The sequence below is a fragment of the Callospermophilus lateralis genome, chromosome 13 (genome assembly GCF_048772815.1).
Source record: "Callospermophilus lateralis isolate mCalLat2 chromosome 13, mCalLat2.hap1, whole genome shotgun sequence".
Classification (NCBI taxonomy): Eukaryota; Metazoa; Chordata; class Mammalia; order Rodentia; family Sciuridae; genus Callospermophilus; species Callospermophilus lateralis.
The window spans coordinates 28,603,937-28,631,553 of record NC_135317.1 but is presented as its reverse complement, the minus strand read 5'-3'; the positions used below and the strand labels follow the sequence as shown (position 1 = coordinate 28,631,553).

The 27,617-nt window shown below is 33.5% G+C and overlaps 1 protein-coding gene across 2 annotated transcripts in view; it reads left to right on the top strand.

The window, feature by feature from the left end:
- Usp6nl (USP6 N-terminal like) overlaps window positions 1-27,617 on the top strand; it is a 148,643-nt gene that overhangs the window by 28,568 nt on the left and 92,458 nt on the right. The gene's annotated exons all lie outside the window — the stretch shown is intronic.

The window sequence follows — 27,617 nt, the reverse complement described above, 5'->3', positions numbered from 1 at the left end:
GAGAAATTCAAATTCATAGGCAACTTTCAGATGCATGGTACTAGAATTTCTTTCTTTTTTTAATATTTTTTAGTTGTAGCTGACACAATACTATTATTTTATTTATTTATTTATATGTGGTGCTGAGGATCGAACCCAGGTCCTTGCACATGCTAGGTGAGTGTTCTACCGCTAAGCCACAACCCCAGCCCCTAGAATTTCTTAAAATAATCTAAGAGTCATTATGTTTGAATGTGATTTTAAAACAAATTTTAAGGAAGAGGATTATGACTTTGAATAATAATGATTATGTTTTTGTTTTAATATAAACAAATACTTAATGAGCCCCTCCCTCTATGTGTATTGCTGCTTGTCTTGGTCTTTGGGGATATTGCCAAGAATTGAGGTAGCCATGACCCTTGGCTTTGTAGAGCACAGAGTTAGTGGAAAAGACAGATACTGAACAAGTACAGTTTGTCATTATTAATACAACAAGGGAAATTCCAGAGTCTTCAGGTGCAAGGGAACCCATACTTTGATAGGTCAGGAAGATTACATTGGGGAAATCTTTTTTTAATCAATAAATTAAATTAAATAAATAATAAATTACAATTCTTATTACACATATATACCACAATTTTTCATATCTCTGTTTGTATAGAAAGTATGTTGATACCCAATTCATGTCTTCATACATGTACTTTGGATAATGATGTCTATCTGTACCTGAGACTAAGTGAAGAGGAAGAGGGAGAGTGCTCTAAACAGAACAACGAGTAACACCTGGCATTTAGAGATTAATAAGGGAAAGTTGAGTATTGGTAGAAGCAGGTGGATTTGGAAGAGATTAAATTTATAAATTTAGTTTAAATAAATACTCCACTTGTGCCTCCCTTCAATATTTGTATCTCTAATCTATTTGCTTCATCTTTCCCAACTCACTTTTGTTGTCATGGTTGTTTTTTAAAAGTATAAGTGTAACATTAAAATGAATACATTTTGAAAATGTGAAAAAGATCATTGGTAATCTCATTAAAGAAGCCATTTTTCTCTTTTGCATATGATAATGTCCAGATAATATTTCTATATTATTGTGTTCATGGGATATTGGGAATTTTATATTTGAATGTTCCATGTTCAATTGTGTTTAAACAGTTATATTTTTGTAATTGTTTTTAAAATTAGAATTCATCATTATCATATTTCTCAAAGGTATTGGTGCATCATAACTTATTTAACCAGTTTCTTATTTTGTGGTCATTTGGAATGGTTCAGTTTTTTAAAAAAATGTTTGCAGAATGAATATCACTGATGAATTTCTTCTTTAACTTACAAACTGCAATTAATTCCTTAGGCTAAATTTATTGTATTGAATTTTTTTCACCCATGTCATGTGTCTTTCTAAAAAAGGATGGTGGTCAATGGCTGTACCACCCTGAAGTACCAGGTCTCATCTAAAAGATTGTGCCCATTTACAGTTAGCCTGGTATTTGGTATCTGAAGATACTGATTTCACCATAACTAACCTATTAGACTTAAAATGACACAAATTTGCTTTCAGTGGCATTATTTGATTTTTAGACAGGATAACTTTTAAAAAAATTATGGTAAAATATACCATTTTTATATAAAAATTTTTATTTATATATGACAGGAGAATGCATTACAATTCTTATTACATATATAGAGCACAATTTTTCATATCTCTGATTGTATACATAGTGTATTCACATCAATTCGTGTCTTCATACCTGTGTTTTGGATAGTAATGATCATCACATTCCACTATCATTAATTACCCTATGCCCCTTCCCTTCCCTTCCAACCCCTCTGTCCTATCTAGAGTTTGTCTACTCCTTCCATGTTCCCACTACCAATCCCACTATGAATCAGCCTCCTTATATCAAAGAAAACATTTTGTGGGGTTCTTTTTTTTGGTCTTTTTTGGAACTGGGGTCGAACCCAGGGCTTTGCGAATGCAAGGCAGATGCTTTGCCACTGAGCTACATCCCAGCCCTCAAGAAAACATTTGGCATTTGTTTTTTTGGGATTGGCTAACTTCACTTAGCATTATCTTTTCTAACTCCATCCATTTACCTGCAAATGCCATGATTTTATTCTCTTTTATTGTTGTGTAATATTCCATCTTGCATATATGCCACATTTTTTAATCCATTCATGTATTGAAGGGGGGCATCTAGGTTGGCTCCACAGTTTAGCTATTATGAATTGTGCTGCCATAAACATTGATGTGGCTGTGTCCCTGTAGTATGTTGTTTTTAAGTCCTTTGGGTATAGACTGAGGATAGGGACAGCTGGGTCAAATGGTGGTACCATTCCCAATTTTCCAAGAAATCTCCATACTGCTTTCCATATTGGCTGCACCAATTTGCAGTCCCACCAGTGTATGAGTGTGCCTTTTCCCCGAATCCTCACCAACATTTACTTTTGTTTGTATGCATAATAGCTGCCATTCTGACTTTAGTGAGATGAAATCATAGAGTGGTTTTAATTTGCATTTCTCTAATTGCTAGTGATGATGAACATTTTTTCATGTATTTGTTAATTGATTGTACATCATCTTCTGAGAAGTGTCTCTTTAGATCCTTGGCCCATTTATTGATTGGGTTTTTTTTTTTTTGTGTGTGTGTGTGTGTGTGTGTGTGTGTTTAGCTTTTTGAGTTCTTGATATACCCTAGTGATTAGTGATCTATTGTGATTAGTGATCTATCTGATGTGTGGGCTCTGTATTCACAGATTGTTTGTTTTGCTCAGAAGAAGCTTTTTAGTTTGAGTCCATCCCATTTATTGATTCTTGATTTTAATTCTTGTGCCACAAGAGTTTTATTAAAGATGTTGGGGCCTAATCCCACATGATGGAGATTAGGGCTTACTTTTTCTTCTATTAGACGCAGGGTCTCTGATTGTATTCCTAAGTCCTTGATTCATTTTGAGTTGAGTTTTGTGCATGGTGAGAGATAGAGGTTTAATCTCATTTTGTTGCATATGGATTTACAGTTTTCCCAGCACCGTTTGTTGAAGAGGCGATCTTTTCTCCAATGTATGTTCTTGGCATCTTTGTCCAATATAAGATAATTATAGTTTTGTGGGTTAGTCTCTGTGTCCTCTGTTCTGTACCATTTGTCTACCAATCTGTTTTGGAGCTTAAATCGTGCTGTTTTTGTTACTGTTGCTCTGTAGTATAGTTTAAGTTCTGGTATAGTGATGCTACCTGCTTCACTCTTCCTGCTAAGCATTACGTTAGCTATTCCGGGTCTCTTATTTTTCCAGATGAATTTAATGATTGCTTTTTCTATTTATATGAGGAATGTCATTGGGATTTTGATCGGAATTGCATTAAATCTGTATAGTGCTTTTGGAAGTATGGTCATTTTGATAATATTAATTCTGCCTATCCAAGAGCAAGGTAGATCTTTCCATCTTCTAAGATCTTCTTTGATTTCTTTTTTTAGGGTTCTGTAATTTTCATTATATGGATCTTTCACCTCTTTTGTTATGTTGATTCCCAAGTATTTTATTTATTTATTTATTTATTTATTTATTGAGGCTATTGAGAGTGGAGTAGTTTTCCTCATTTCCCTTTCTGAGGATATGTCACTGATATACAGAAATGCCTTTGATTTATGGGTGTTGATTTTATATCCTGCTACTTTGCTGAATTCATTTACTAGTTCTAGGATTCTTCTGGTGGAACTTTTAGGGTTTTCCAGGTATAGAATCATATCATTAGCAAATAGTGCCAATTTGAGTTCTTTTCCTATGTGTATCCCTTTAATTTCTTTTGTCTGTCTAATTGCTCTGGCCATTGTTTCAAGAACTGGGTTAAACAGAAGAGGTAAAAGAGGGCAGCCCTGTCTTGTTCCAGTATTTAGAGGGAATCCCTTCAATTTTTCTCCATGTAGAATGATGTTGGCCTGGGGCTTAGCATAGATGGCCTTTACAATTTTGAGATATGTTCCTGTTATCCCTAGTTTTTCTAGTGTTTTGAACATAAAAGGGTGCTGAATTTTGTTAGATGTTTTTTCTGCATCTATTGAGATGATTATATGGTTCTTATCTTTAAGTCTATTGATGTGATGAATTACATTTATTGATTTCCATATGTTGAACCAACTTTGCATCCCTGGGATGAATCCCACTTGATCATGGTGCACGATCTTTTTGATACGTTTTTGTATTCAATTTGCCAGAATTTTTTTGAGAATTTTTGCATCTATGTTCATTAGAGATATTGGTCTGAAGTTTCTTTCTTTGATATGTCTTTGCCTGGTTATAGAATCAGAGTGATATTGGCCTCATAGAATGAGTTTAGAAGTGCTGCCTCTTTTTCTATTTCCTGAAATAAATTGGAGAGTATTGGTATTAGTTCTTCTTTAAAGGTCTTGTAGAACTCGACTGTGTATCTCTCCGGTCCTGGGCTTTTCTTGATTGGTAGACTTTTGATGGCGTCTGCTATTTCATCACTTGAAGTTGATCTGTTTAAATTGTGTGTATCATCCTGATTCAATTTGGGCAAATTATATGACTATAAATTTGTTGATGCCTTCGATATTTTCTATTTTATGTACAGGTTTTCAAAATAATTTCTAATTATCTTCTATATTTCTGAAGTGTCTGTTGTGATAAAATATACCATTTTTAATGTGTTGTTTAGTAGTTCTAAGTACATTCTCATTGTTGTGCAGGTAATCTCCTTGGTTCTTTTCATTTTGCAAAACTGTGACTCTACTCACTAAACACTTAACTTCCCATTACTTCTACTCCCTGCCTTTGGTTACTCTAGGTCCCTCATATAAGTGGAATCCTAAAGTTACTTGTCTTTTTGTGAATGACTTATTTCAATTAATATAATATCTTTAGCGTTTATCCCTATTGTAGTAGTGTCAGAATCTTTTTCCTTTTTGAGACTGAATAGTTTTCCATTGTACATATGTACATATTTTGTTTAACTGTTCATCTGTCAGTGGACACTGGGGTTGCTTCCATCTTTTGGCTATTGTGAATAATGCTATTATGAACATAGGTGGACAAATATGTCTTTGAGATCCTGCTTTCAATTCTGTGGGTTTCTGCTCAAAAATAGAATCTTTGGATCATACGATAATATTTTTTGAGGGACTGTCATACTGTTTCCCATAGTGACTTCACCAATTTACATTGCACCAAAGTTTCCACTTTCTCCACATCCTTGCCAGAGCTTGTTATGTATTTATTTTAAAACTACAGCTATCCTAGTGAGGTGGAATTTGTCTCCTTATTAGACAAGATAACTTTTTCAGGTGTTCACTGCTTACATTTTCTTTTGTAACATATCTTTCTACCTTAGTCCTTTCCTTACAAAATGATTATTGAACTTTAACTTTGGGTGTTGCTTTTGCAAAATTTACTATGAGGCATATATTTTATATATTGGGATTTTAAGTTTCTTTTGGGATATGGGGTAATTTGTAATAGTCAAGAGGAGGGAGAACTCATAATACACAGAAAAGACAGAGGTAGAAAAAGGTTTCAGAAAGGGAGGAACAGTGGAGACTAAGTATCAAAGATGGATTCTGTCTGACATACTATTCTGTCCTTCCCTATTATAATTAATGTGTTGTAAGGATTATAGATTTCACATTGGAGAAGCTGTAAAGATGTCTTTGAATATTAGAGGGAGTTCTGTGTTTACATACCCAAGCACTTTTGTGAAACTTAGAGAAATGCCATGCATTTGTCTTTATATTTACACGTTTTGTATGTATGGACAATAAGAACATTGGGAGCTGGGACTGTGGCTCAGTCGTAGCTCACTTGCCTTGCATGTGTGAGGCACTGGGTTCAATTCTCAGCACCACATATAAATAAATAAAATAAAGATCTATCAGCAACTAAGGGAAAAATATTTAAAAAAATAAGAACATTGGACAATAAATCTGATGTTATATTGAACCTTTATTTCAAGACTATAAGCAGAAATACATGCTGCTTATTTTTTTTTTGTAAATGCTTCTTAATGTTTTCTGTGCTAATGAATTTTTTTTAAAAAAATTATGTCATTTGATATTTTTGTTTGAATCTAGATGGGCCTAGATGCCTGAAAATTCTGTTTTCCTTGAGTTCTTAATTTTGGAAATGAGATCATATTTATATTTCCTTGTTATGACTAGAAAATCTCTTTTCTTTCCATATTTGTATGTTTATTTGCATGTGACTTTGAAAAATCCAAAAAGAAAGTTTAATTCTACATGAAAACTGTGTTTAAAAACTCAAAATGTGTTAATTTGGAAATTAGAATATGTTCAGTTATATTGTACTGTGTAGGGTCTAATTTAATTCATACTAGCAGTCATCTCAGTTGTCATCCAGAAACTAATTTTATCAATATGTGTTTAATTCCATTTTGTCTTGGTAGTATGGAAGGAGGCTGATTACCCCTGTATATAGTAATGGCACTGTACCTCTTACATATTAGGTACTTAAGAAATCTTGTATGGATGAGCAAGATTATTTCTTTTAAAATACACTTAGTGTATTCAGTAAACACATTAAAAATTTTCAATGTTGTGAAGATAAATTGGGACATTATTATTTCCTGTGTTTATGGAGCTTACATTGCACACTTATTTATGACACTTTCCCCTGATTTACAGAGTTGATGAGAAATTTCTTCCTGTTTTTTATAAGCAAAATGAATTGCCTTTTGATAAAAAATTTTTAAAGACTGGTTTTCCACAAACTGTTGACTTAATTACATGAATACAGATATTTTTGTTCATAAACAATTGCTATCATCACATCTTCTCTTAGATTATGTGAGGGAAGGATGATGTCATCCACAAATATATAGTTCGTATTTCCAAAACTAAAAATTTCAGGATATTTTACTTTGATCTCTCTCTCTGTCTCTCCTCCTACCCCAACTTTTTTTTCTCTGAAGGAAAGACCTATGAAGATATTAGTGACATTAGCTTTTACTAATGTTCATTTCTAAATGAAGTATTAGAATTGACTGTAAAAATACCTGAACACTATTTGGACAGAAAATATTATAGATTTTAGGCATAGGAAATATGTAGATAAAAAAGTCCACGTTTTTTTTATAATCAACATGTTATATTTTATGTTGTTGAATTTGTAGAAATTGATTTTCAGCATTCTAGAACAAAGTGTTTATGTCCTGCCTCTATAATTTAAGTGGAATAACAAAGAAATGAAGTCAGTTTACTGGTTTATTAACCCAAAAGAGTTAATAATAGATTTGCAATGTAATATTCAGTAGTCTTTTTACTATTTGCAGGCCATTTGTCATCTTGAATATTTATAGATTATTTTTTGTCACAAGAGATGTGGCCTCTCACATATTTTTCCTTCTCATTTATCTACATGTTCTGAACAAAATGACAGTAGTTTAATTCTAAGATGCATTTCCAGGAAAGCCAAAAAAGTTTTCTGAAAAGTGGGTGAAAAACAAAGTCTGATATACTGCCAAGATGAAAAGATACTGAATTGTTATTTATATGATCAAAAGAATTTTGATATAGAACACAGTGCAAATATCCTTATCTGTGTTTATTGCATAAAAAAGATGTTGATGAAATATTTGGAAATGTAAAAGTACATTAGTGCCAATAGATTATGTATAATGGTACTTTATTTTTGTAAAATCAAAACCAAAAAATGGGTTGGGGATGTGGCTCAAGTGGTAGCGCGCTTGCCTGGCATGCGTGCGACCCAGGTTCGATCCTCAGCACCACATACAAACAAAGATGTTGTGTCCGCCGAGAACTAAAAGATAAATATTAAAAATTCTCTCTCTCGCTCTCTCTCTAAAAAAAGACATATTAAAAAAAAAAAAACCAAAAAAGTACCTGGATCAGTCTAAAAGGTTAAATAATGCTTATCACTATTCTTTTAGCTTATTTTCAGATTCTTATTTTTTCACAGTGGAATATGCTTTACTTTTGAAATAAGAAAAACTATAAATATATACTGACAAAAAGAGAATGAAGTCCAATTAAGTTAGCTTTACAATTCTTTAAGATTCTAAGTTGTTGTTTTGAATGTTTATAACATTGCATGCAGTAGTACTATGATTTTCTTTTAGAATTGTACTGACTTTCTTGTACTTCTCTACATTTAGGGCTAAACAAAAATGCTCCACTGAACTTGTTCAAGCTTTTTTTTTTTTTTTTTTGTACAGGGTTGGAACTCAGCGGCACTTAACCACTGAGCCACATCCCTAGCTCGTTTTATTTTTTATTTGAGACAGAGTTTTGCTAAATTGCTTAGGGCCTTGCTAAGTTGCTGAGGCTGGTTTTGAACTTACTTTCTTTTCTTTTCTTTTTGTTTTTTTGGTACCCAGGATTGAACTCTGGCCACTAGATCACTGAGCTATATTCCCAGCCCTTATTTAGAGACATGGTCTCACTGAGTTCCTTAGTGCCTCACTTTTGCGGAGGTTGGCTTTGAAATTGCAATCCTCCTAAGCCTCTGTGATTATAGGGATATGCCACTGTATCTGGAGATATGCTTTTAGGAAGTGAATGAGACAAAGAATACAAATGAGATCAAACCAGTCTTTTCTTTCCCTATTTTTGTTTTTCTTTTAATGAAGAGGAGGGTAGGTAAAAGATTTCTTTCCTTTGCCTACTTAGTTTTCCTTACTCATTTTCTGTTATTGATCACTTCCTGCTATTGATTCCTTTTCATCTGACAAGAAGTTGATTTTCTGCCCTGTATTTTCATTTTTAAAAGGTAGATGGACTGAGTTGAAGAGTCCATTTAGATGGAGAGTAGATCATGCTTGATTTCCAGTGACTGAATTTCTCTGGTCTTGTCTCATTCTTGTTCTCTCACACACATTGCCCCTTGTGTCCCACTGTGGGAATGCTTAATTTGGAAGTGAGAGGCAGGAAAATTAAGTTAACAGTTTTTGGGGTTAGCCAAAAGTTCATGGTTTTGGGGGTAGTCATGAATAACAAAAATACCAATGTAGGAAACGAGATTAAGGTAAAACATTTTCTGTTACAGCTATTTGCAGGCAGAGCATTGCAAGGGTAACTACAACATTTCTTGTCCACCAGGCCATATTTGATCTCTGACATGTGTGTGTACAGGCAATAAGTATTTTTTCTTTCTTTCTTTCTTTTTTTTTTTTTTTGAGAGAGAGAGAGAGAGAGAATTTTAAAAATATTTTTATTTTTTAGTTTTCGGTGGACACATCTTTATTTTAATGTGGTGCTGAGGATCGAACCCAGCGCCCTGCGCATGCCAGGTGAGCGCGCTACCGCTTGAGCCATATCCCCAGCCCAATAAGTATTTTTCTTTTTTAAGCACTTGACTCCAGTTACTGAGGAAAATTTTGGATTTATCCTTGCCTTGTTTCAGATAAAGGGAGAAACTATGGGTTTTTAACAAATATATAATGACATTTGAGTAATTTCATTGCTCTAAAAATCTCCTATGATCAAAATATTCATTCCTTTTTCTTTCTTCCCAAACCCCTGGTAACTTTATTTTACTATTTGCACAGTTTTAATCCTTGCAGAATGTCATATAATTGGAATGATGCAATATATAATATATAGTCTTTTCTGGCTTCATCCACTGAACATTGTGCATGTAAGGCTCCTCCATATCTTATTTGTGGCCTTGATGGCTCATTTTCTTTCTACTGCTAAATAATATTCCATTGTATGGATATACAACAATTTTTTTTTAAATTTTTTTAATCCATTCACCTCTGTAGTGACATCTCTGTTGCTTCCAACTTTTGACAGTTACATATAAAGCTGCTAAACATTCATGTTCATGTTTTTGTGTGGATATAAGTTTTCAACTCATTTGGATGAATAAAAAATTCAATTGCTAGGTCATCTGGTAGAAGTAAGTTGAGTTCTGAAAGAAATTGCCAGACTGTTTTCTAAAGTGACTGTACCATGTTTCAGTACCACTAGCAAGAAATGAGTTCCTGTTGTTCCATATCTTCACCAGCATTGATATAATTTAGGTTTTTGAATTTTAGCTGTTTTAACAGTTGTATAGTGGTATCTCATTTTTGTTTTAATTTGCATTTCCCTGTTGACATGTGATATGGAATATTTTTTCATAATGATATTTTTATGGGCATATCTTTTTTAGTGATATGGACTTTTTTCTTAAAACCAAAAGGTAATCCCGTTTTTATAAAAAAAATAGTAAATAGTAAATTATATTCTCTGTAGAAAATATAGCAAAAAGAATACATTAAAATTACACAATACAATTGCGAAAGTGACCAGTAAAAAAATAATACATTAAAAATTCCTATATAATGTCACCATTCAGAGGAATAATCACTTGTAACATTTTGATTGTTCTCCTCTCCCCCCATGTATGTTGTGTGTGTGTTGTGTTGTGTGTATAGCAATAGTGAACTCATAATATTTTTTATCTTTCATGTTTACTTATCCATGTATAGTTTTCCTATGCGTTCTTTTAGAATAAGGATTCTTAACTCTGCTGAATGTTAGGATCATTTGGGGGAGCTTTTAAAGCTTGAGATGCCCAAACGGCACTCTAGGACAGTGAAGTCAGAATCCAAGAGTGGGTAGGCTTCAGATGTCACTCAAGACAAGGTCACTGTCTATGAAGGACATAGTTTAAGGCAGTTTCTCATCTCAGCCCTGTTGACCTTTTGGAAGATAATTTGTATGTGTGTATGGGGTGGGGCCTGTCCTGTGAATTGTAGAATATTCAGTGGCATCTTTGGCCCCTACTCACCAGATCCAGTAGTATTCCTACTTTAGTTGTCATAAAAATGTCTTCAGACTTTGACAAGTGCCCTGGGGAGGGACATTTCTGCTCCACACTGGTCTAGTATAGTGATCTGCAAATTTCATTTTTTTGGGTTATATTTAGACACACATTTGTATGTATAATGTATATGGCAGATACAATAATAGAGTTGAATAGCTAAAACAGAATCTATATGGTCCTCCAAGTAGAAAACATGAACTACCTAGCTATTATAAAAAAGGTTTGCTTACCCCGTATCTGCATGGAAGAGTGACTGGTAAATAGTTCAATCCAGTGGGATATGTGTTCTGGAAGACTCAGTTATAGATGTGTGTTATAGCTGTGAGGAGAGAGGGAACAGCTAATTAATGCCCTGAAAAAATTGAGACTTCTCTAAGATGACAAAAAGTAGATCTTGAAGACCTGAGTAGGGAAAACAGGGAAGTTCCTGAAGGCAGAGGACATGGAGTGTGCAGAGGCAATGGCATGTTCAGGAGATGGAGTAAAGAATCCTTGTCCACTGCATAACTGAGGTGGTATTGGCAGGGAACTTTAGGACACAGGTCTGCAGTGATAGATTGGGACCAAATTATAAATGAGGCCAAATTTTGTGTTACAGGGTTTAGACTTACATGTGTACAAATGGGAAGCCGGTACATTTTTAGATAGGAGACCAATTAAAATTACCAATTTGTGGTTTGAAAGATTTTTCCAGATGGTACTCTTTAAGTTGCTTTTTTCTCCAGTTTCCCCAACTTCCTATTGGAACCTGCCTTGCCAACTGCAAATTGTGTTTACCATTATTATGCTGCTTCTACACACTTCTTGGTTATGAGCTCCTAGAGTGTAATTCTCCCTGCCTATTTACTATATACTAAATGCTCAGTGAATGCTTGTTGAATTGATGTGAACTTTACTTCCCAGATCCTAAAGCCTATTTTATCCTCCACCCAGTGTTGTGCTGGTAAATATTTTAACCACCAGTTCTCCTAGGGTGTGGAAGGGGCAATACCCCGATTTGTAATGTTTGCTAATTTCCTGTGGTATAAAAACACCTACCATGGGCTATTAACAGCCAGCTTGCAATATTCTGAACATTTAAAAAATTGGCTCTTGTAAGCTAGTACAAGCCAGCTCCTAGCACATCACTGCAAAGAATTTTAAAGAGATAAGTAAAATGAGATAACCAGATCCCTCATGTGTTTAGGTTGACATGTAAAGTGTTTCATTTTAAGTTTAAATTCTGTAGTTACAGAAGATGATATTTTGGTATATTTGTAAGTATTGACACTTCAAAGTAAAGTTCTTACATCACTCATTTAAATTAGAAATAGAAGTAAATTTCCCTAATCTGATAGAGTATCTACAAAAGGCCTAACAAGCATAATTTTATGTTGGAAGATGTTGAAAATAACTCCTTTAACATAAAAAATTAGAAAAGTATGCCTCTTAGAACCACTTCTATTTAAGGTTGTATTGATGATGCTAGCCAGTGCAATAAGACAATTAAGCAGATTAGAAGCATAAGAATTGTAGGGAGGAAATGAATTGTACTCAGTTAGAGATGATATAATTGTTAATGTAGAGAAAATAAAAATTTACAGATAAGTTATTAGACAGGAAGATGTTAATATAATTACACACAAAACTAATATACAGAAGTCACTTGCATATTTGCGTACCAGTAGTGAGGAGTGGGTTAAAGAGACTGTGTTTCCAATTGTATCATAAAAAATAAAACAGAAATAAATGTAATGAAAGATATTTAAGAATTTTAAGGGGAAACAAAAAACTTTAAAAAGAGATAAAAATTGAGAAATATACTATATTTTTGGACAAGAAGACTTTGAATCTTAAAAATAATCTCTCTGTTTGACATACAGACCTATTAAATTCAAATCACAGTTTTTAACAAGGTTGGTAAAGCTTGGAAATTATTAGGGGATTCTAAATTTTATTGGAAGGGATGTAAAGGTCAAAGGCCTAGAATAATTAGGTCACTTCTGAATAATATGAAAGGGAGGATTTTTCTCTATCAGTTATCAGAACTAATTAAGTTATGGTCAAATTAACAATGGGATGTAATGTGTTTAGTGTTCTAAAATGCAAATGCAATATATCTTCTTATATTATTTATCTCATCCTTTAAGATTACCATTTTGAATGACTTAAATATGCATAATATTACTATATATATCTTTTATAAGTAAGCATATATAGAATCAGAATTTAACTGTATTTTAAAATAATTTCAGACCTAGCAAAATGTTGCAAGAGTAGCTTAGACAATTCCCATATAATTTTAACCCAGATTTCCCAAATATTAACATTTTGCTACATTTTCTTTCTCATTCTGTATTAATATTATTTTGTTGTTATTTTCTGAACAATTATAGAGTAAATTGAAGTATTTACTCCTAAGTACTAAAATCCAGGATGTTCTATTATGTAACTACAACTGCATGGACATGGCTAGGAAACTAACATCGATAATCTATAGAATGTATTCACAAATCACCCATTCTCCCCATGTCCCATATTTTCCCTCTCCCCTTTTTGGTCCACAGTCTAATTTGAAATCTATCCTGATTCTCTGTTATCCTTTAATCTGTGATACTTCCTTAGTTTGTTTAATTTGGCATTTTAAAGGGTACAACTCGGTTACTGTTTATCAGTCAAATATTTTTACCAATGCAACGTGATAGAACAATGAGAAGAGAATTAGAGAAACAAGAAAAAGGTATTGATTGCTTTAGTTCCAGAAACTAAAAATTAATAGTGGTGAAACAGTGTGTTCAAAGTGATTGCTGTGTGATTTTTTGTTTACAAAACCATTACTATATCATAGAACCAGGAGGTGATACAGCTGAAATAATGGAGATGTGAATTTTAGACCTTCCTTTCTTTACTGATAGGGTATGAGGATAGAGTTGATTGAGGGAAGATGTCCTGAATATCCCCTTTCTTGAATGGAAAGAAAATACTGGGAGAGAGCAAAGCTAGAGAAGTTCATCTTTCAGGACTGGGAGGGTAACTCAATGGTAGAACACTTGCTTAGCAAGCAGGCCCTCAGTTTGATCCCCAGCACCACCAAAACATAAATAAATAAAAGAGAAAGTTACCTTTCAAAATATTTTGAAATGCTTTAAAAAATATTTTCTAGCATAGAAGAAGTAATTTCCCAGGAGATGGAAACATGACGGGAAAATAGTGTTATTTAACACCTATTACATGTTCAGAACTGCCCTAGGAATGGGGCAAGGATAGAATTGGGGAAATTGACTGGAGTGAGATGAAATCTTAGGTAGTTTTGATTTGCATTTCTCTAAATTGCTGGAGATGTTGAATATTTGTTCATATTTTTGTTGACTGTTCATATTTCTTTTTCTGTGAAGTGTCTGTTCAGTTCCTTAGCCCATTTATTATTGGGCTGTTTGTTTTTTTTAATGTTAAGGTTTTTGAGTTCTTTATATATTTTGGAAATTAATGCTCTCTCTGAGGTGTGGGTGGCATTTCTCCCATTCTGTAGGTCCTCTCTTCATGTTCTTGTGTCCTTTGCTATAGAGAAGCTTTTTAGTTTGATACCATGTCCTCCTCCCCTTTGGTACTGGGAATTAATCCCAGGAGTGCTTAACTAATGAGTGACATCCTCAGCCCTTTTTTTGTATTTTATTTAGAGATAGGGTCTCATTGAGTTGCTTAGGGCTTTGCTAAACTGCTGAGGTTGACTTTGAACTCATAATCCTCCTGTCTTAATCTCCCAAGCTGCTGGGATTACAGGCATACACCACCACTCCCGGCTCTATTTATTAATTTTTTAAAGTTTTACTTCTTCTGCTTTAGGAGTCTTGTTGAGGAATTTGGTTCCTAAGCTGACATGATGGAGATTTGGGCCTACTTTTTCTTCTAGAAGGCACAGGGTCTCTGGTCTAATATTTAGGTTCTTAATCTACTTTGAGTTGAGTTTTGTTCAGTGTGAGAGACAGGGGTCTAATTTCATTTTGCTACATATGGATTTCCAGTTTTTCCAGCACCATTTGTTGAAGAGGCAATCTTTTCTCCAGTGTTTATGGCACCTTTGTCTACGATGAGATAACTATTTATGTGGATTTGTCTCTGTGTCTTCTCGTCAGTACCATTGGTCTTTGTGTCTGTTTTGGTGCCAATACCATGCTGTTTTTGTTACTATAGCTCTGTAGAATAATTTAAGATCTGGTATTATGATGTTTCCTGTGTTTCTTGTTGAAGATTGCTTTGGCTGTTCTTGGCCTCTTATTTTCCTCAATGAATTTCATGACAACTTTTTCAGTTTCTATTGGAATTAATAGGAATTGCATTAAATCTGTATAGTGCTTATGGCCATTTTGACAATATTAATTCTGCCTGTCCAAGAACATGGGAAATCTCTCTATCTTCTAAGGTCTTCTTAGTTTTTCTTTAGTGTTCTGTAGTTTTCATGTAGAGATCTTTCAGCTCTTTTGTTACACTGATTTTCCAAATATTTTTTTTCCCTGAGCATTGTGAATGGGATAGTTGTCCTAGTTTCTCTTTGAGTTGATTCATCACTGATGTATAGGAATGCAGTTGATTTCTGCATGTTAATTTTATCTCCTGCTACTTTGCTACATTCATTTATGAGTTCTAGAAGTTTTCTGGTGGAGTTTTTTTGGTCTTCTAAGTGTAGAATCCTGTCAGCAAATAGGGATAGTTTTGAGTTCTTTTTCTATTCATATATATCCCTTTAATTTCATTCTTTTGTGTAATTGCTCTGGCTAGAGTTTCCAGGACTATGTTGAATAGAAATGGTGAAAGAGAACATCCCTGTTTTGTTCCAGTTTTTAGAGGAAATGCTTTCAATTTTTCTCCATTTAGAATGACATTGGCTTTGGGTTTTGCATGTATAGCTTTTACAATGTTGAATTTTGTACCCATTTTCCCTAGTTTTTCTAGTGTTTTGAACATGAATGAATGCTGTATTTTGTCAAATGCTTTTTCTGCATTTATGGAGATAATCATGTGATTTTTGTCTTTGAGTCTATTGATGTGATGAATTGTGTTTATTGATTTCTATATGTTGAACCAACCTTGCATCCCTGGGATAAGCCCCACTTGATCAAAACCACAGTTTTGATTTGAGATTTCAAACTTGGTCTTTGACCTATATGATTCTTTCTTTAATTTAATTTGCAAGTGCAGATATGCTTTTTAAAGATAATGAATAGTTGGGATAGTTGCCCTCTTTGTCTTTCATTTACAGGTTTTTTTTTTTTTTCTTGTCATGGGTTCATAGATCTCTTAAATTAACACCCAAATGGAGTATACATTATGAGTGGACATATATATGTTCATATGTTGTAGCACCTCTTCTCTGAGAAGCTGAAAACTTTGCCCTGAATTTTAAAACTATACGTTTTTACAGAAAAACCTTGCTGGCAGAGAAAGCAGGACTTTGTTTTACTTCTAATCCTTGTTGATTCACTGTGTACCTACCACACTTGTCCAGTTGAAAAACGGGAAAACAACAAGTAAGCCTTTAACTGCCAGAAGGAGAAAGAAGCTGCCTTTGATTTGCTGTGGGATCCATTACTTTATGCTATGTTAAAAATATCACAATAATAAATGGGAAGGAAAGAAAAGCAGGAAAGTTGGTGATACAATAAAGGGGAACCAATTGATAGTGGAGAATCACATATTCTGGTTAATATGGCTAAGTATTATGTTTATTAACATGGGATTGCTTTCCATCTCCTAAGGTCTTCTTTAATTTCTTTTCTGTTCTATAGTTTTCATTGAAGAGGTCTTTCACCTCTTTTGTTAGATTGATTCCCAAATATTTTATCTTTTTCAAGGCTATTGTGAATAGGATAGTTTTACTAATTTCTCTTTCAGATTATTCATTGCTGATGTATAGGAATGCAGTTGATTTGAATTAATTATGTCGGTTTACTTTGAGAAGGTCTGCTATGTAATAAATGGACTGTATAACAAAGCTTTCAAATATTTATTTATAGTTTTTCTGTTAAAAACTATATGACAGACATAATGGTTATGCTTGTTCTAGAATTCTCTGGTCCATGCCTCTGGCATTGAGAACAATGAATTTACTAACTCCTTTGGGAATTTCTAGTGTGCATGTGAACTTAGACTTCTATTCATGTACTGAGATGTCAGAGGTGTGTGTGTGAGGAGGAGGACAAGTAATTTATAGGATGTTTTTTAGACACCATATCTTTTATGCAAATCTGGGAGCTTGGAGTTAGCAAGATAGATTTTTATTTTTACCCATATTTTATTTTCTGCTTCAAATATGAGGTTTTTGAGAAACTGGAAAAAAGTATTAAGGCTTTCGACAGTGCAGGATATTTTAGTTTCTACTTAAAAACTTGCACATGGCATCTGTGATCCCCTGCATGAATTTATAGCAGAGCACTTTAATTCTCCTGTCGTGGCTTTTGTGAGACAGTGTTTTTACTGTGCTTAGTGATTTACAGATTATTCAAATTTTGTTTTGTTTATAGCTAGTTAATGCTTTGCAAAATAATACATTTTGGACTGAAATCACATGTGCTGAAATCACTTTGAATTCATCTTTTCAAGAAGATAGAGCCTTTCCTTTCATTGCTTCTTATTAACTGCTCTCGAGCCTCCATGGATAGCTAGGCAAAGCATTTATTTCTCTGAAGTTGAACTGTGTTCGTGTTTGAGCTTTCAGAAAGCAAAAATGCAATAAGCTCTTGATGATGAAACCTGTTGGATTTCTGGTGGAAGCAGCTGGAGTCTTTGGCTTGTTAACTAGCAATGATTCAAGTCTTGCAGATTGTAAAGGAGCTGGTGACACCATCAAGGCAAAAAGCAGCGACAGTGAAGGAAGGTAGGAACATCAGCAGAATGAACAATCTGAGCACTTTAAGGCACTCAGAGATTCTGATAAGTATTACCTAAAGAACAGCTATAAAAAAGGAATTTTGAGCTTTCGTGTATGCTTTTGCTTTTCTGATGTATTATGGTATTTGAAAAGGTAATAGCATAATTGTTAGCATGATTCATTATTCCTGTTTTAAGCCAAAAATTAGACATATTTTATTAAAAGGTACAGAGAATAAGGGGAGCTTGGGATATTGCTACTGCAACAGTTTTTTTTTATGTTGTAAAGATCCTCTTGCATTATGTGTTTTGGTAGCAAAATAATATTTGTTTAATCATTTTTTCTATTAATTTTAAAATATTAATTTTCATAGCAGAAATTAGAAGGGAACAAGCAAGGATTCTGCCTGTAGCAAGACAGAAGAACTAGATGTTCTTATTTGTGTGAGTAACTGATAAAATAATAGTAATAAATAAGAACTTAGCCAATGAATGCCATTTTTAGTTGAATAGTTAATCTCTTTTGTTTATGATTAGATGCTTAATCAATGCCATTTATATTGGCTTGTTAACTAGCAATGTTGTATTTGTAGCTTGTGTCTGGTATGTGCTGAAATATGTTACAAATTTTGGGAAATTACTTTCTGACTTACAGATATTAAAATGAACTAATAGATACCTTTGAAGAAATACTTATATATTTTTCTTTTTAAACATATGAAATAGTCTCTGAAATGACAATTAGGAATTGATTTAATTGACTTTCAAAAAATGCAGGCTATCAGCTAAGGTGATAATAGTGGCAGTTTCACTAATTTAATCTATGGTTTAAAGTTATTTGGTTGATAAATTATGTATTAGCATTTTCATATGTAAGAATATAATGCTTTAGGGCTGAAGCTGTAGCTCAGTGGCAGAGCGCTTGCCTGGCATGTATGAGGCACTGGGTTCGATCCTTAGCACCACATAAATGACTAAACAAATAAAGGCATGCTGTGCATCTACAACTATATATATATATATATATATATATATATATATATATATATATATATATATATATATATATATATAATATAATGCTTTATATGTAAGGATTCTATCTTTATATGGTTTGAGGAGCATAAATATACCTCATATATGATACAAAATATAGATTATTTTAGGTTTATTCTTTAACATAGTATGATCAGTATTTTAAAATAAAGCTTATGAGATTCCTTAACATCCCATGTAAAAAATGATTTAGGATGATGGTCTGAAACAATATCCTAATATACAGTGTGCTGAACCACATGCAGACTGTTAGAGCTGAAAGAGACCTTAGACTGTTGTTCTTGGCTGTTTTTAAATTTTATGGAAGAACATGTATTTAAATGAAGAAATGGAAATACTATATCATTGTTTACCTTTGGAAATTTGACAGTATTATTTAGGTTGCTTTATAATTATTTACTTCCTGTTTTCTACTATATTTCTCCTCCCCTTTCTTTGGAAGTAGACTATATTCCTGGGTCTAAATCGTAAGATTCTAACAATTAGGCATTTTTAGAAAAGCTTACTACTTTTCACTATTTCAGGAGGATACAAATTAGTTAAGGTAATTTCAAACTGTTTGAAAATACCAAATTCATACAGTTTGACTTTTATAGTCAGAATTTTTTATTGGACTGTTTCTTTTTTTTTTTTTTCAGTAACAATCGCAGTTACTTGGAATGTAGCCAGGGAAAAGAATATCATTTTTTCCCCTTTCAAAGTATGTATATCTCATAGGACAGGTAATACTATACAATCATGGAAAAAATATTACCAAAAGATACTATATAGTAAAATGATAGCATGGCTTTTTTTCCTCAGGTTTTTTTCTAATTTGTTTCAGATGGAATTTTCTGTGAAGGGGGAAAACAGAAGAAGCTTATGCAAAGATTTTTTTTCTTATTCATAAGTGTGTTTTTTCAAACCTCTTCTAATAATATTCTTAATCATTCAGTTAATTTGCTATTTTATCCTTTTGTAATTTTTAATACTGATAACTTCCTTGAGCAAAGTCAGGTCATGCAGGAAAATATAAAATATTTATCCAAAATAAAGAGACTTTTTATCTCAGTTCTTTAAAATATAGTGTGGATTTGGATGGATGTAGTACAACATTTTCAAATATTCTACTCACAGTGATAGTAGTAGGTAGTCTGGAAAAATTGATATATGAAGGGGATATTATCCTCAACTATGAAAGTTGGGGTTTAAGAGGTTTTCATTAATTAGTTTTCTTTGGTATAGTCAACAGATTTATTGTGGGACCTAAGTCTAGTTTGGGAATTTTGGGGGGAAATTAAGAAGTGAATGAATGAATGAATGAACAAGCAAACATACATTTATTAAGTCAACCTTGTCTTAAGAGTGTTTGCAGAGCTAGGGCAGAGGTATTTAGTTGGTTTGTATGTTTTGACATAAGACCATCATGGGCAAAGTTAGAATAATTTAGTCTTGTGGACTAGGGAAAGGGATGAGATGTGCTGAATGGAATATAAATTGTCACAGTTTTCCTCTCAAATGTCCTCATTATTGTTCATCTCTAGAGCTATGCTCCACTAGATCGGAAAAGTGGGAACACTCATTTTTGAGCAGACTGAAAAGTAAATTAACCGCATAGTCTCTTCAGATGTACACAGGCATAAATATGATCATTGTAACTGTGTATTTCTAAGGAGCTTAGTTTTCTCCTTCAAAAGCTTCATGTTTATTTGGATAAAATTCTTTTGAAAATAGTATACATCTCCCTAGTTTGTCAAAGCAGAAGTGTGCTGAATATGATTGAATGTTTCAGTGATTCAAATTATTCATTTTATATTAGATGGCCAAATTTATTAAAATTATTCCAAGAGTTGATTTTGAATGAGGCCCTGATGTTATCTCCTGATAATAGAACACAAGGACACATGAGCTTTGTTGTCTTTTCTGACCTTTTCATTCCCAATGTTAATTCCTTATCACCTCTCTTCTAGATTATTATAGTAACTTCTTCTTTCACTTCATCTGATAAACTTGCATTGAACATAATACACCTTAGATGCAAGGGTGTAAATGAATATCCTCAAGAAAACTCAATATGAAGTAGTCAGAGACAAAAGTAATTACAATAATATGATAGGTGTTGCAATAGATAGTGAGCCATGGGAATTCCCAGAGGCATAACTCTCTTCTGACTCTAGTGTGATAATGAGGGAAGTGAAAGAATCTGATTCTCAAAGGATGCACAAAGTTTAGCTAGCTTGTGGGTGGGGGTTATTTGAGGTGTATAAGCATCCCAAGGGAAAGAGTATTTATTTATTTGGGTACTGGGGATTGAATCCAGGGCCTCTTTACTACTGAACTACATCCCTAGCCTTTATTTTTTTTAATTTTTTTTTATTTTGAGACAGGGTCATGCTGAGTTTCCTAGGGCCTTGCTGAGTTGCTGAGGCTAGCCTGAAACTTGTGATCCTCCTGCATCAGCCTCCCTAGTTGCTGGGATTACAGGCGTGTACCACTGTACTCAGCAAAATTGCATGTTTTTAAAAAGTTATGGAATTAAGAGAGGGAAAATATATTGGAAAATCTGCAGGTTGTTAAATCTGACCAAAAAAAGTACATGAGGGCTGGGGAATAGTGGTGGAGATGGTGTTAGAGGGGATCTCAGGTGCCCGCACATGAAGAGACCGTGTAAATACCATGTAAAGAAGTTTGGAAATACTCTTATTAGGGTGGTTTGGGAGGAGGTGAGAGCAAGACTGGTCATTGACCCTACGCTCCATCTTTCCTTTCCTGTCTGAAATAGCTTTATGAATCAACCATAAAATCTAGAATTTGGACTTAACACTGTGTATCTAGACATGTCACTAGATCTCTCCTTATACCTTTGTGCCAACTGCATCAGAATGCTTCATTTGCTTCCCAAATGGCTGCCCCATCTGCATGGCAAGCCCTGACCTTCCAGAGCAGTTACAGTTATTTGCCAGATTGGATTTTGAGGCTCAAATGCCACCCCCACATGGGTTGTTCTGGATCAGAATTAATCATTACTTTCATTGTAATCTCAGGACTTTGCTTTTGCCTCTATTCCTACACCTTTTAAATTCTGAATTGACCAGCAAATGTCAATTAAAATACTTGTTTTGTCATACTGAATGTTTTTGCTTCCATTCTGTTTTTAACCATGTTTTATATAATGTTTTTATAAAATGATCTTAGATAAATGGAATAGAGCTAATAAACAGTGAACAGAAAGATATGTAAAATGACTCTTTTGACATACTTTATAATGGGCAGATAGTATATTTTGGCTTCAATTTAAAATGTATTCATATTTTGCTTCAGATATTGACTACTTGATCTTGAAACACTGAAGTTATAGCATCTTTTATACTTTATTTAGTTGTAGATATGTAATTCTTTATGATTTACAAAGCATTTCTTGCTCTTGACCCAAAACGATGATGCTATGATAAAAAATATTTAACGAGAATTTGAGAATTTGACTGCATATGTAGATACGATTGCCAGTAGTATAGTATCCATTTTCTTTTCTTTTTATTTTAATTTATTCTAATTAGTTGTACATGACTGTAGATTGCATTTTAGACACAGTGTACACAAATGGAGCACAACTTCTTCTGGCTGAACCATTTTCCTTTAAATCTTTACTAATAATGGAACTTTGATTTTGTTTGGAGTGAACTTGTGCTCAGAACAAAACAAAACAAATAAAAAACAAGCCAACAAACTCTGTTTCCTGAGATGCAAGCAAAAGCCTGCACGGCATTGTTGAGAAAGTTCTGTCATCTGAGGTGGTTTTTCACCTCTGCTTCCTTGTTACAGCCTTCTGTCTACCTGGAATGTAAACGCAGTTCCTTGAATTGTACAGCAGCCATAATGTGACCATGATAACAGAAGCAGCACAGTGGGGGAAAAATATAGAAGTTTAATCTTTTGTGACACTAGTGACACTAAGGAGCATGTATATCCATCCCAACTCCTCTAGATGTCTTGATTTCGTTTCTTGGCAGTCAAAGCAGTTCTAGCTAGTATTGCTAGTAATAAATAAGACTAGAAATAAGTGTCATTTAAATATAGTCATTTAGTATACAGCTTAAACACTGTTACAGAGTATTTTGTTCTGTGCTGGGATTGGACAGTTTTAATGAGAAATAGTGCATATCCTGAGGAATAATGTATATCCTAAGCTGAGACACAGGACCATTATAATGTGGTAATATCCTTAATTTAGGAGTCAGAAGACCTGTGATTAGTTTTACCACCGTGTGACTTCAGGCAAGTCAGTGAACATGCCTGTGTCATGGTGTTTTCCACATATTATATGTTAGTTGTACTCTTAAAATCTCAGAACACTCACATTCATAGAATATTTCTTAAGGCCAGTTTTGTTCTTTTTATAGTATCCTGTTGGGTTACAGTATCAATTCATAATGCCCATCTGAATATGTTTACTTTTTCCATGCCCACATATGCACATAGATTGATAAATTGGTTTATAGTAGACATAGAAAGTTGTGTATTTGGCTTAATTATGAATAGCTTTTGGAGATTTTCCAATTTTGTTGCTAAGTTGATACACAGTTCTATGAGTGATTTGATGAAGAGGAAGGGCAGCACAGAGTAGGGTAGTTACACAGAGCAAGAACTTTTCTATACAGGCACATTGCGGGTGCAATCCTAGGTTTGTTCATCTATTAGCTGTATGACTTTTGGCAAGTTATGTAAATTCCCTGAGCTTCATTCTTTATCTGAAAGTAGGGATTGTAATAATAAGAGCAGCATGAAAACTGAAAGGGGGTACTACATGTAAAGGACTTACTCAGGGCTTGGCACACTGTAGGGACTACATGTGTTGTTAAGCAGTTTTTGTTCGTTTTGTTATTGTTATCACTGTTGTTGATGTTCTATTGATTTCTTAAATGAATAAGATTGTTATGCTTAGGACAGAATATAGGGCTTTATGGATAATGTCTGATTCAATATAGTGTTCTTAAAACACAGTTTAAGGCAGTAAGTTTTTTCAATCAGTAATTTCTTCAAACTGAAATTTAAAAAACATTTGTATGAATTATTTAAATGTTTAAATTGGGCTGTAGTGGACCACTTGAGCAACAATTCTTTTCTTAGTCATTGAGGCTACCGGTAAAGCAGTGTAATCTGAATTGTCCAGCATGGTGGCCACTGGCTATATGTGGTTATTTAAACTAAAATAATTAAAATCAAGCAAAACAAAATTATGCAGTTCTTTGGTTATATTAACCACATTGTAAGTGCACAATAGACACATTGCAGAAAGTTCAAAATTTTGAATGGTGGTAGATTGTATAGCTAAATTGTTGGGGTTTGGATCTAGAATCCATTACTTATTAGTTATATGCCCTTGGACAGGTAATTCAATTTCTCTGTGCCTCATTTTCCTTTTATATTAAACCAGATGAATAGCAGGAGACAAAAGTTTTCATAAGATTATTAATTGTGATTTAAATGAGTCAACATTTGTAAAGTGCTTAGAATAGCACTTCACACATAGTAAATACTGTTCTTTAAGTAAAAAAGTGTGCATGAAATTTGGAGTTACTATAGTTTTAAATTTATTGTGTGTTGGACTATCTTTTGTTCTTCCTGTATCTTTTACTGTCATTTTGAGAAAAAATATTGTATAAATACCAACTGCTTGAATGCATTTTTTTTTAATTTGTACATTGTACCACAGTTTAGAATAACTTTTTGGTCAGACATTCTTTTTTTTTTTAATTAATTTTTATTGTTGGTTGTTCAAAACATTACATAGTTCTTGATATATCATATTTCACACTTTGATTCAAGTGGGATATGAACTCCCATTTTTACCCCGTATACAGATTGCAGAATCACATCAGTTGCACAACCATTGATTTACATATTGCCATTCTGGGTCAGACATTCTTGATAAGTGCTCAATGCTTTCAGTTGAAGCAGTCTCTTTTGTCAGGAATTTGGGGAGCTACTTTCCTCCAACTCATTTTTCGTCACCATCTAATTCTAGCCTGTGGTTCTGGTTTTCAGTTAATCACTGCCTTTGTTGTAAAAAATACTTAATGGTTGTTGTTTCATCTCTTCACATGATATATAAGTTCCCCCAGACCGCATAGCATTATTATCTATGCATGTAGTAAATCCTCAGTGTATGCTTGTTGAATAAAAAAATAATCTTTTTAGTTTTTTAAATGCAATTAGTCTTTCTATTAATATAAAAACTACATTTGTTCAAGTAGTCTTTGAAGTAACAGGAGTCCAGAACCCTTTCTGCCATCTGTGATGTGAGTCTCAGAAATGTGCTCCTTTTTTCAAGACTCCACTTTCGTCTGTGTCTGAATGGTGAGGGGCTGTGCATGGCCCTGCAATACAGAGACTGCAGATCACCTTGTAAATACTTTCTGGATGACACATTCTTATAGCATGCTGATTTTATCTGGGTTTCCCATTTCTTTAACTTCTGTGTTCTTTGTTCTGCTGTATGGTGCTTCTTTCTGTGTTCTTCCTTAGTGTATTCAAATGCTTATCACATGAGCATAGCAAAGGAAATATAGTCAGTGTCAAAAAGAAAAAAAATTCCTTCTTATAACAAGCAAAACTTAGTTCTTATGTTTCCATAATAATAACATCTAGGTATGATTTAAATTATTTTTCACTTGAAACAGGTTATTATATGAGGAAAAAAAAACCCTGTAAAAAATTTAACTTCTGTAGAATGATGTTTGCCTGTGGTGTAGTGAGATCATATAGAATGTCCATTTATTATTATTTAATATACAATAACATTGGTGTGCAAGCCCTAAATGTATTGATTGAACTATTTTGGATAGCACATACTGTCATAAATATATGTCGTCCATATTACCTTGTAATGGAGAAAAGAGTGGATATTTTGAAACCACTAGTATGAATCAAATTTATATATGGTCTTGGTATGTGATCGAAGTCTCTGAGACATCTTCTAAGATACCGATTTAATCAGTGACTGTGCTTTCTCAGGTTTTATAAAGCTGGCATAGTGGATAGCTGGGAACTGGTAGAGCAGAGGTACCAGTCATCACTTAGATATGATTTAGATACCTTTTTAAAATGTGTCTGCTTTTTACCTTATAGCATATGTTTCTGTAATTATTTTTTAAAGTACTTATCCTTTATTAAGCCAGAATAAAGATTGCTGTTCATTCATTGGTTGGAAGGAAGTTAATTCTAAATAATATAGTGTGATCCATGAGCTTCCTTGGTATTCCTTTCTCTATAGCTTATCATCAAAATGATGAATACATATATGAATAATAGATAATTGATAAATTGAATCACTTGCATAATTACTGAGAGGATTCAATTCTTTATATTATTTTATTACTGAAACAGACTGCCCAGTAGACATTATGATCATTCTCTAGAGAACAATTAGATTTGCAATGAGTTATTTCACTTAGATTGCTTCTTGGAATTAAATGTCTGTTTGTACCATTATCTTAATATAATTCAGAGTCATTTAAATGTGCAAAAGTGCCTTCATTCAGATAACTTGTTACTTTTTAAAAATAGGCTGCTGAGTATCATTTCTTCCCCATTTGACAGACACCAGATGCAGTGATTAATAAAGGTCATTATGCTACTTAGTCATGGAGGGTTTTTAATGACAAATACCTGAACATCTGCTAGTTTTATCACTGCAGTTATCAGAAACATCTAATAAAATATGGATACTGTGCTTTGAAACTCTGGCTTAGGCTAATTTATTACTTAAGAATGTTTGAATATTCCCTTAAATTTTAAATAATTATGAGAAGTTCCCTATCTTTCTGTAAAGCAAACAGTGCAAAAATGTCAATGAAATGCTGTTTTGGAATGGCTGTTCTTGATAACCCTGGCTTCCCACTGCTGAATTCTCAGTGGCTGAGAGTTATCTGTGCAAAATTGGTAGGGAAGCATTGGCACTCTCACATATTCTGATTGTCATGTTTGATTTGATTTAGAAATGTGGAATTTGGAGTTGAACTGAGAAGAAGGAAAAACTTTAGCCAGACTCCACTGGGAGAAAGTTGAAAAGTAGGGAATGGAGATATTAATTAAGGGGTTTTGGAAAACAGAACCAAGTACTGTTTGAAAGAACCTTTTTGTTTTGGGGTAATTATAGATTCATAGAAAGTTACAGATAATTATAGATTCATAGTGCAGAGCGATCCCATGTACCCTTTACCCAGTTTCCTCCATTGATAACATTTTTTAATAGCTTTAACTATCAAAACCAGGGTATTGATATTGGTGTACTTTTTTCAGATTTCATTGGTGCACTTGCTGTGTTGTGTGCATGCATAGTTCCATGCAATTTTATCGTCTGTGGATTCATGTAATCACCATCAAGGTCAAGATGACAGAACCATCCATCACCCACAAATCCCCATCCCCCTCACTTGCCCAGCCTTCCCTAACTCTTGTAACCACTAATTTGTTCTCTATAATTTTGTCATTCTAAAAATGTTATATAAATGGAATTTTATGTTATCTTTGGGGATTGGCTTTTTTGACTTGCTATTCAAGCAAGTTGTTTCATGTATCAGTAGTTGTTTCAGTTTATTGCTGAGAAGAACTTCATAGTATGGATGTACCAGGGTTTGTTTAATCATTTACTCAATAAAGGATATTTGGATTGTTTCAAGTTTTTGACTGTTGCAAATAAAGATGCTACTGACATTCACATCCAGGTTTTTGTGTAGATACACATTTTTGTTTCTCTAGTATAAATATCCAGGAATATGATAGGTGGATTATAGGTAAGTTAACATCTTGTTTTAAAAGAACTACCAGAAGACCAATACTATTATTTTTCCAAGACTTATATTAATAAGTCTTATTAATATCTAATAAGACAGGGGCACTGAGAAATGTGCCCACATGTGATTCTGTTCTACAGAATTCCATGTTTACAGATCCAGACA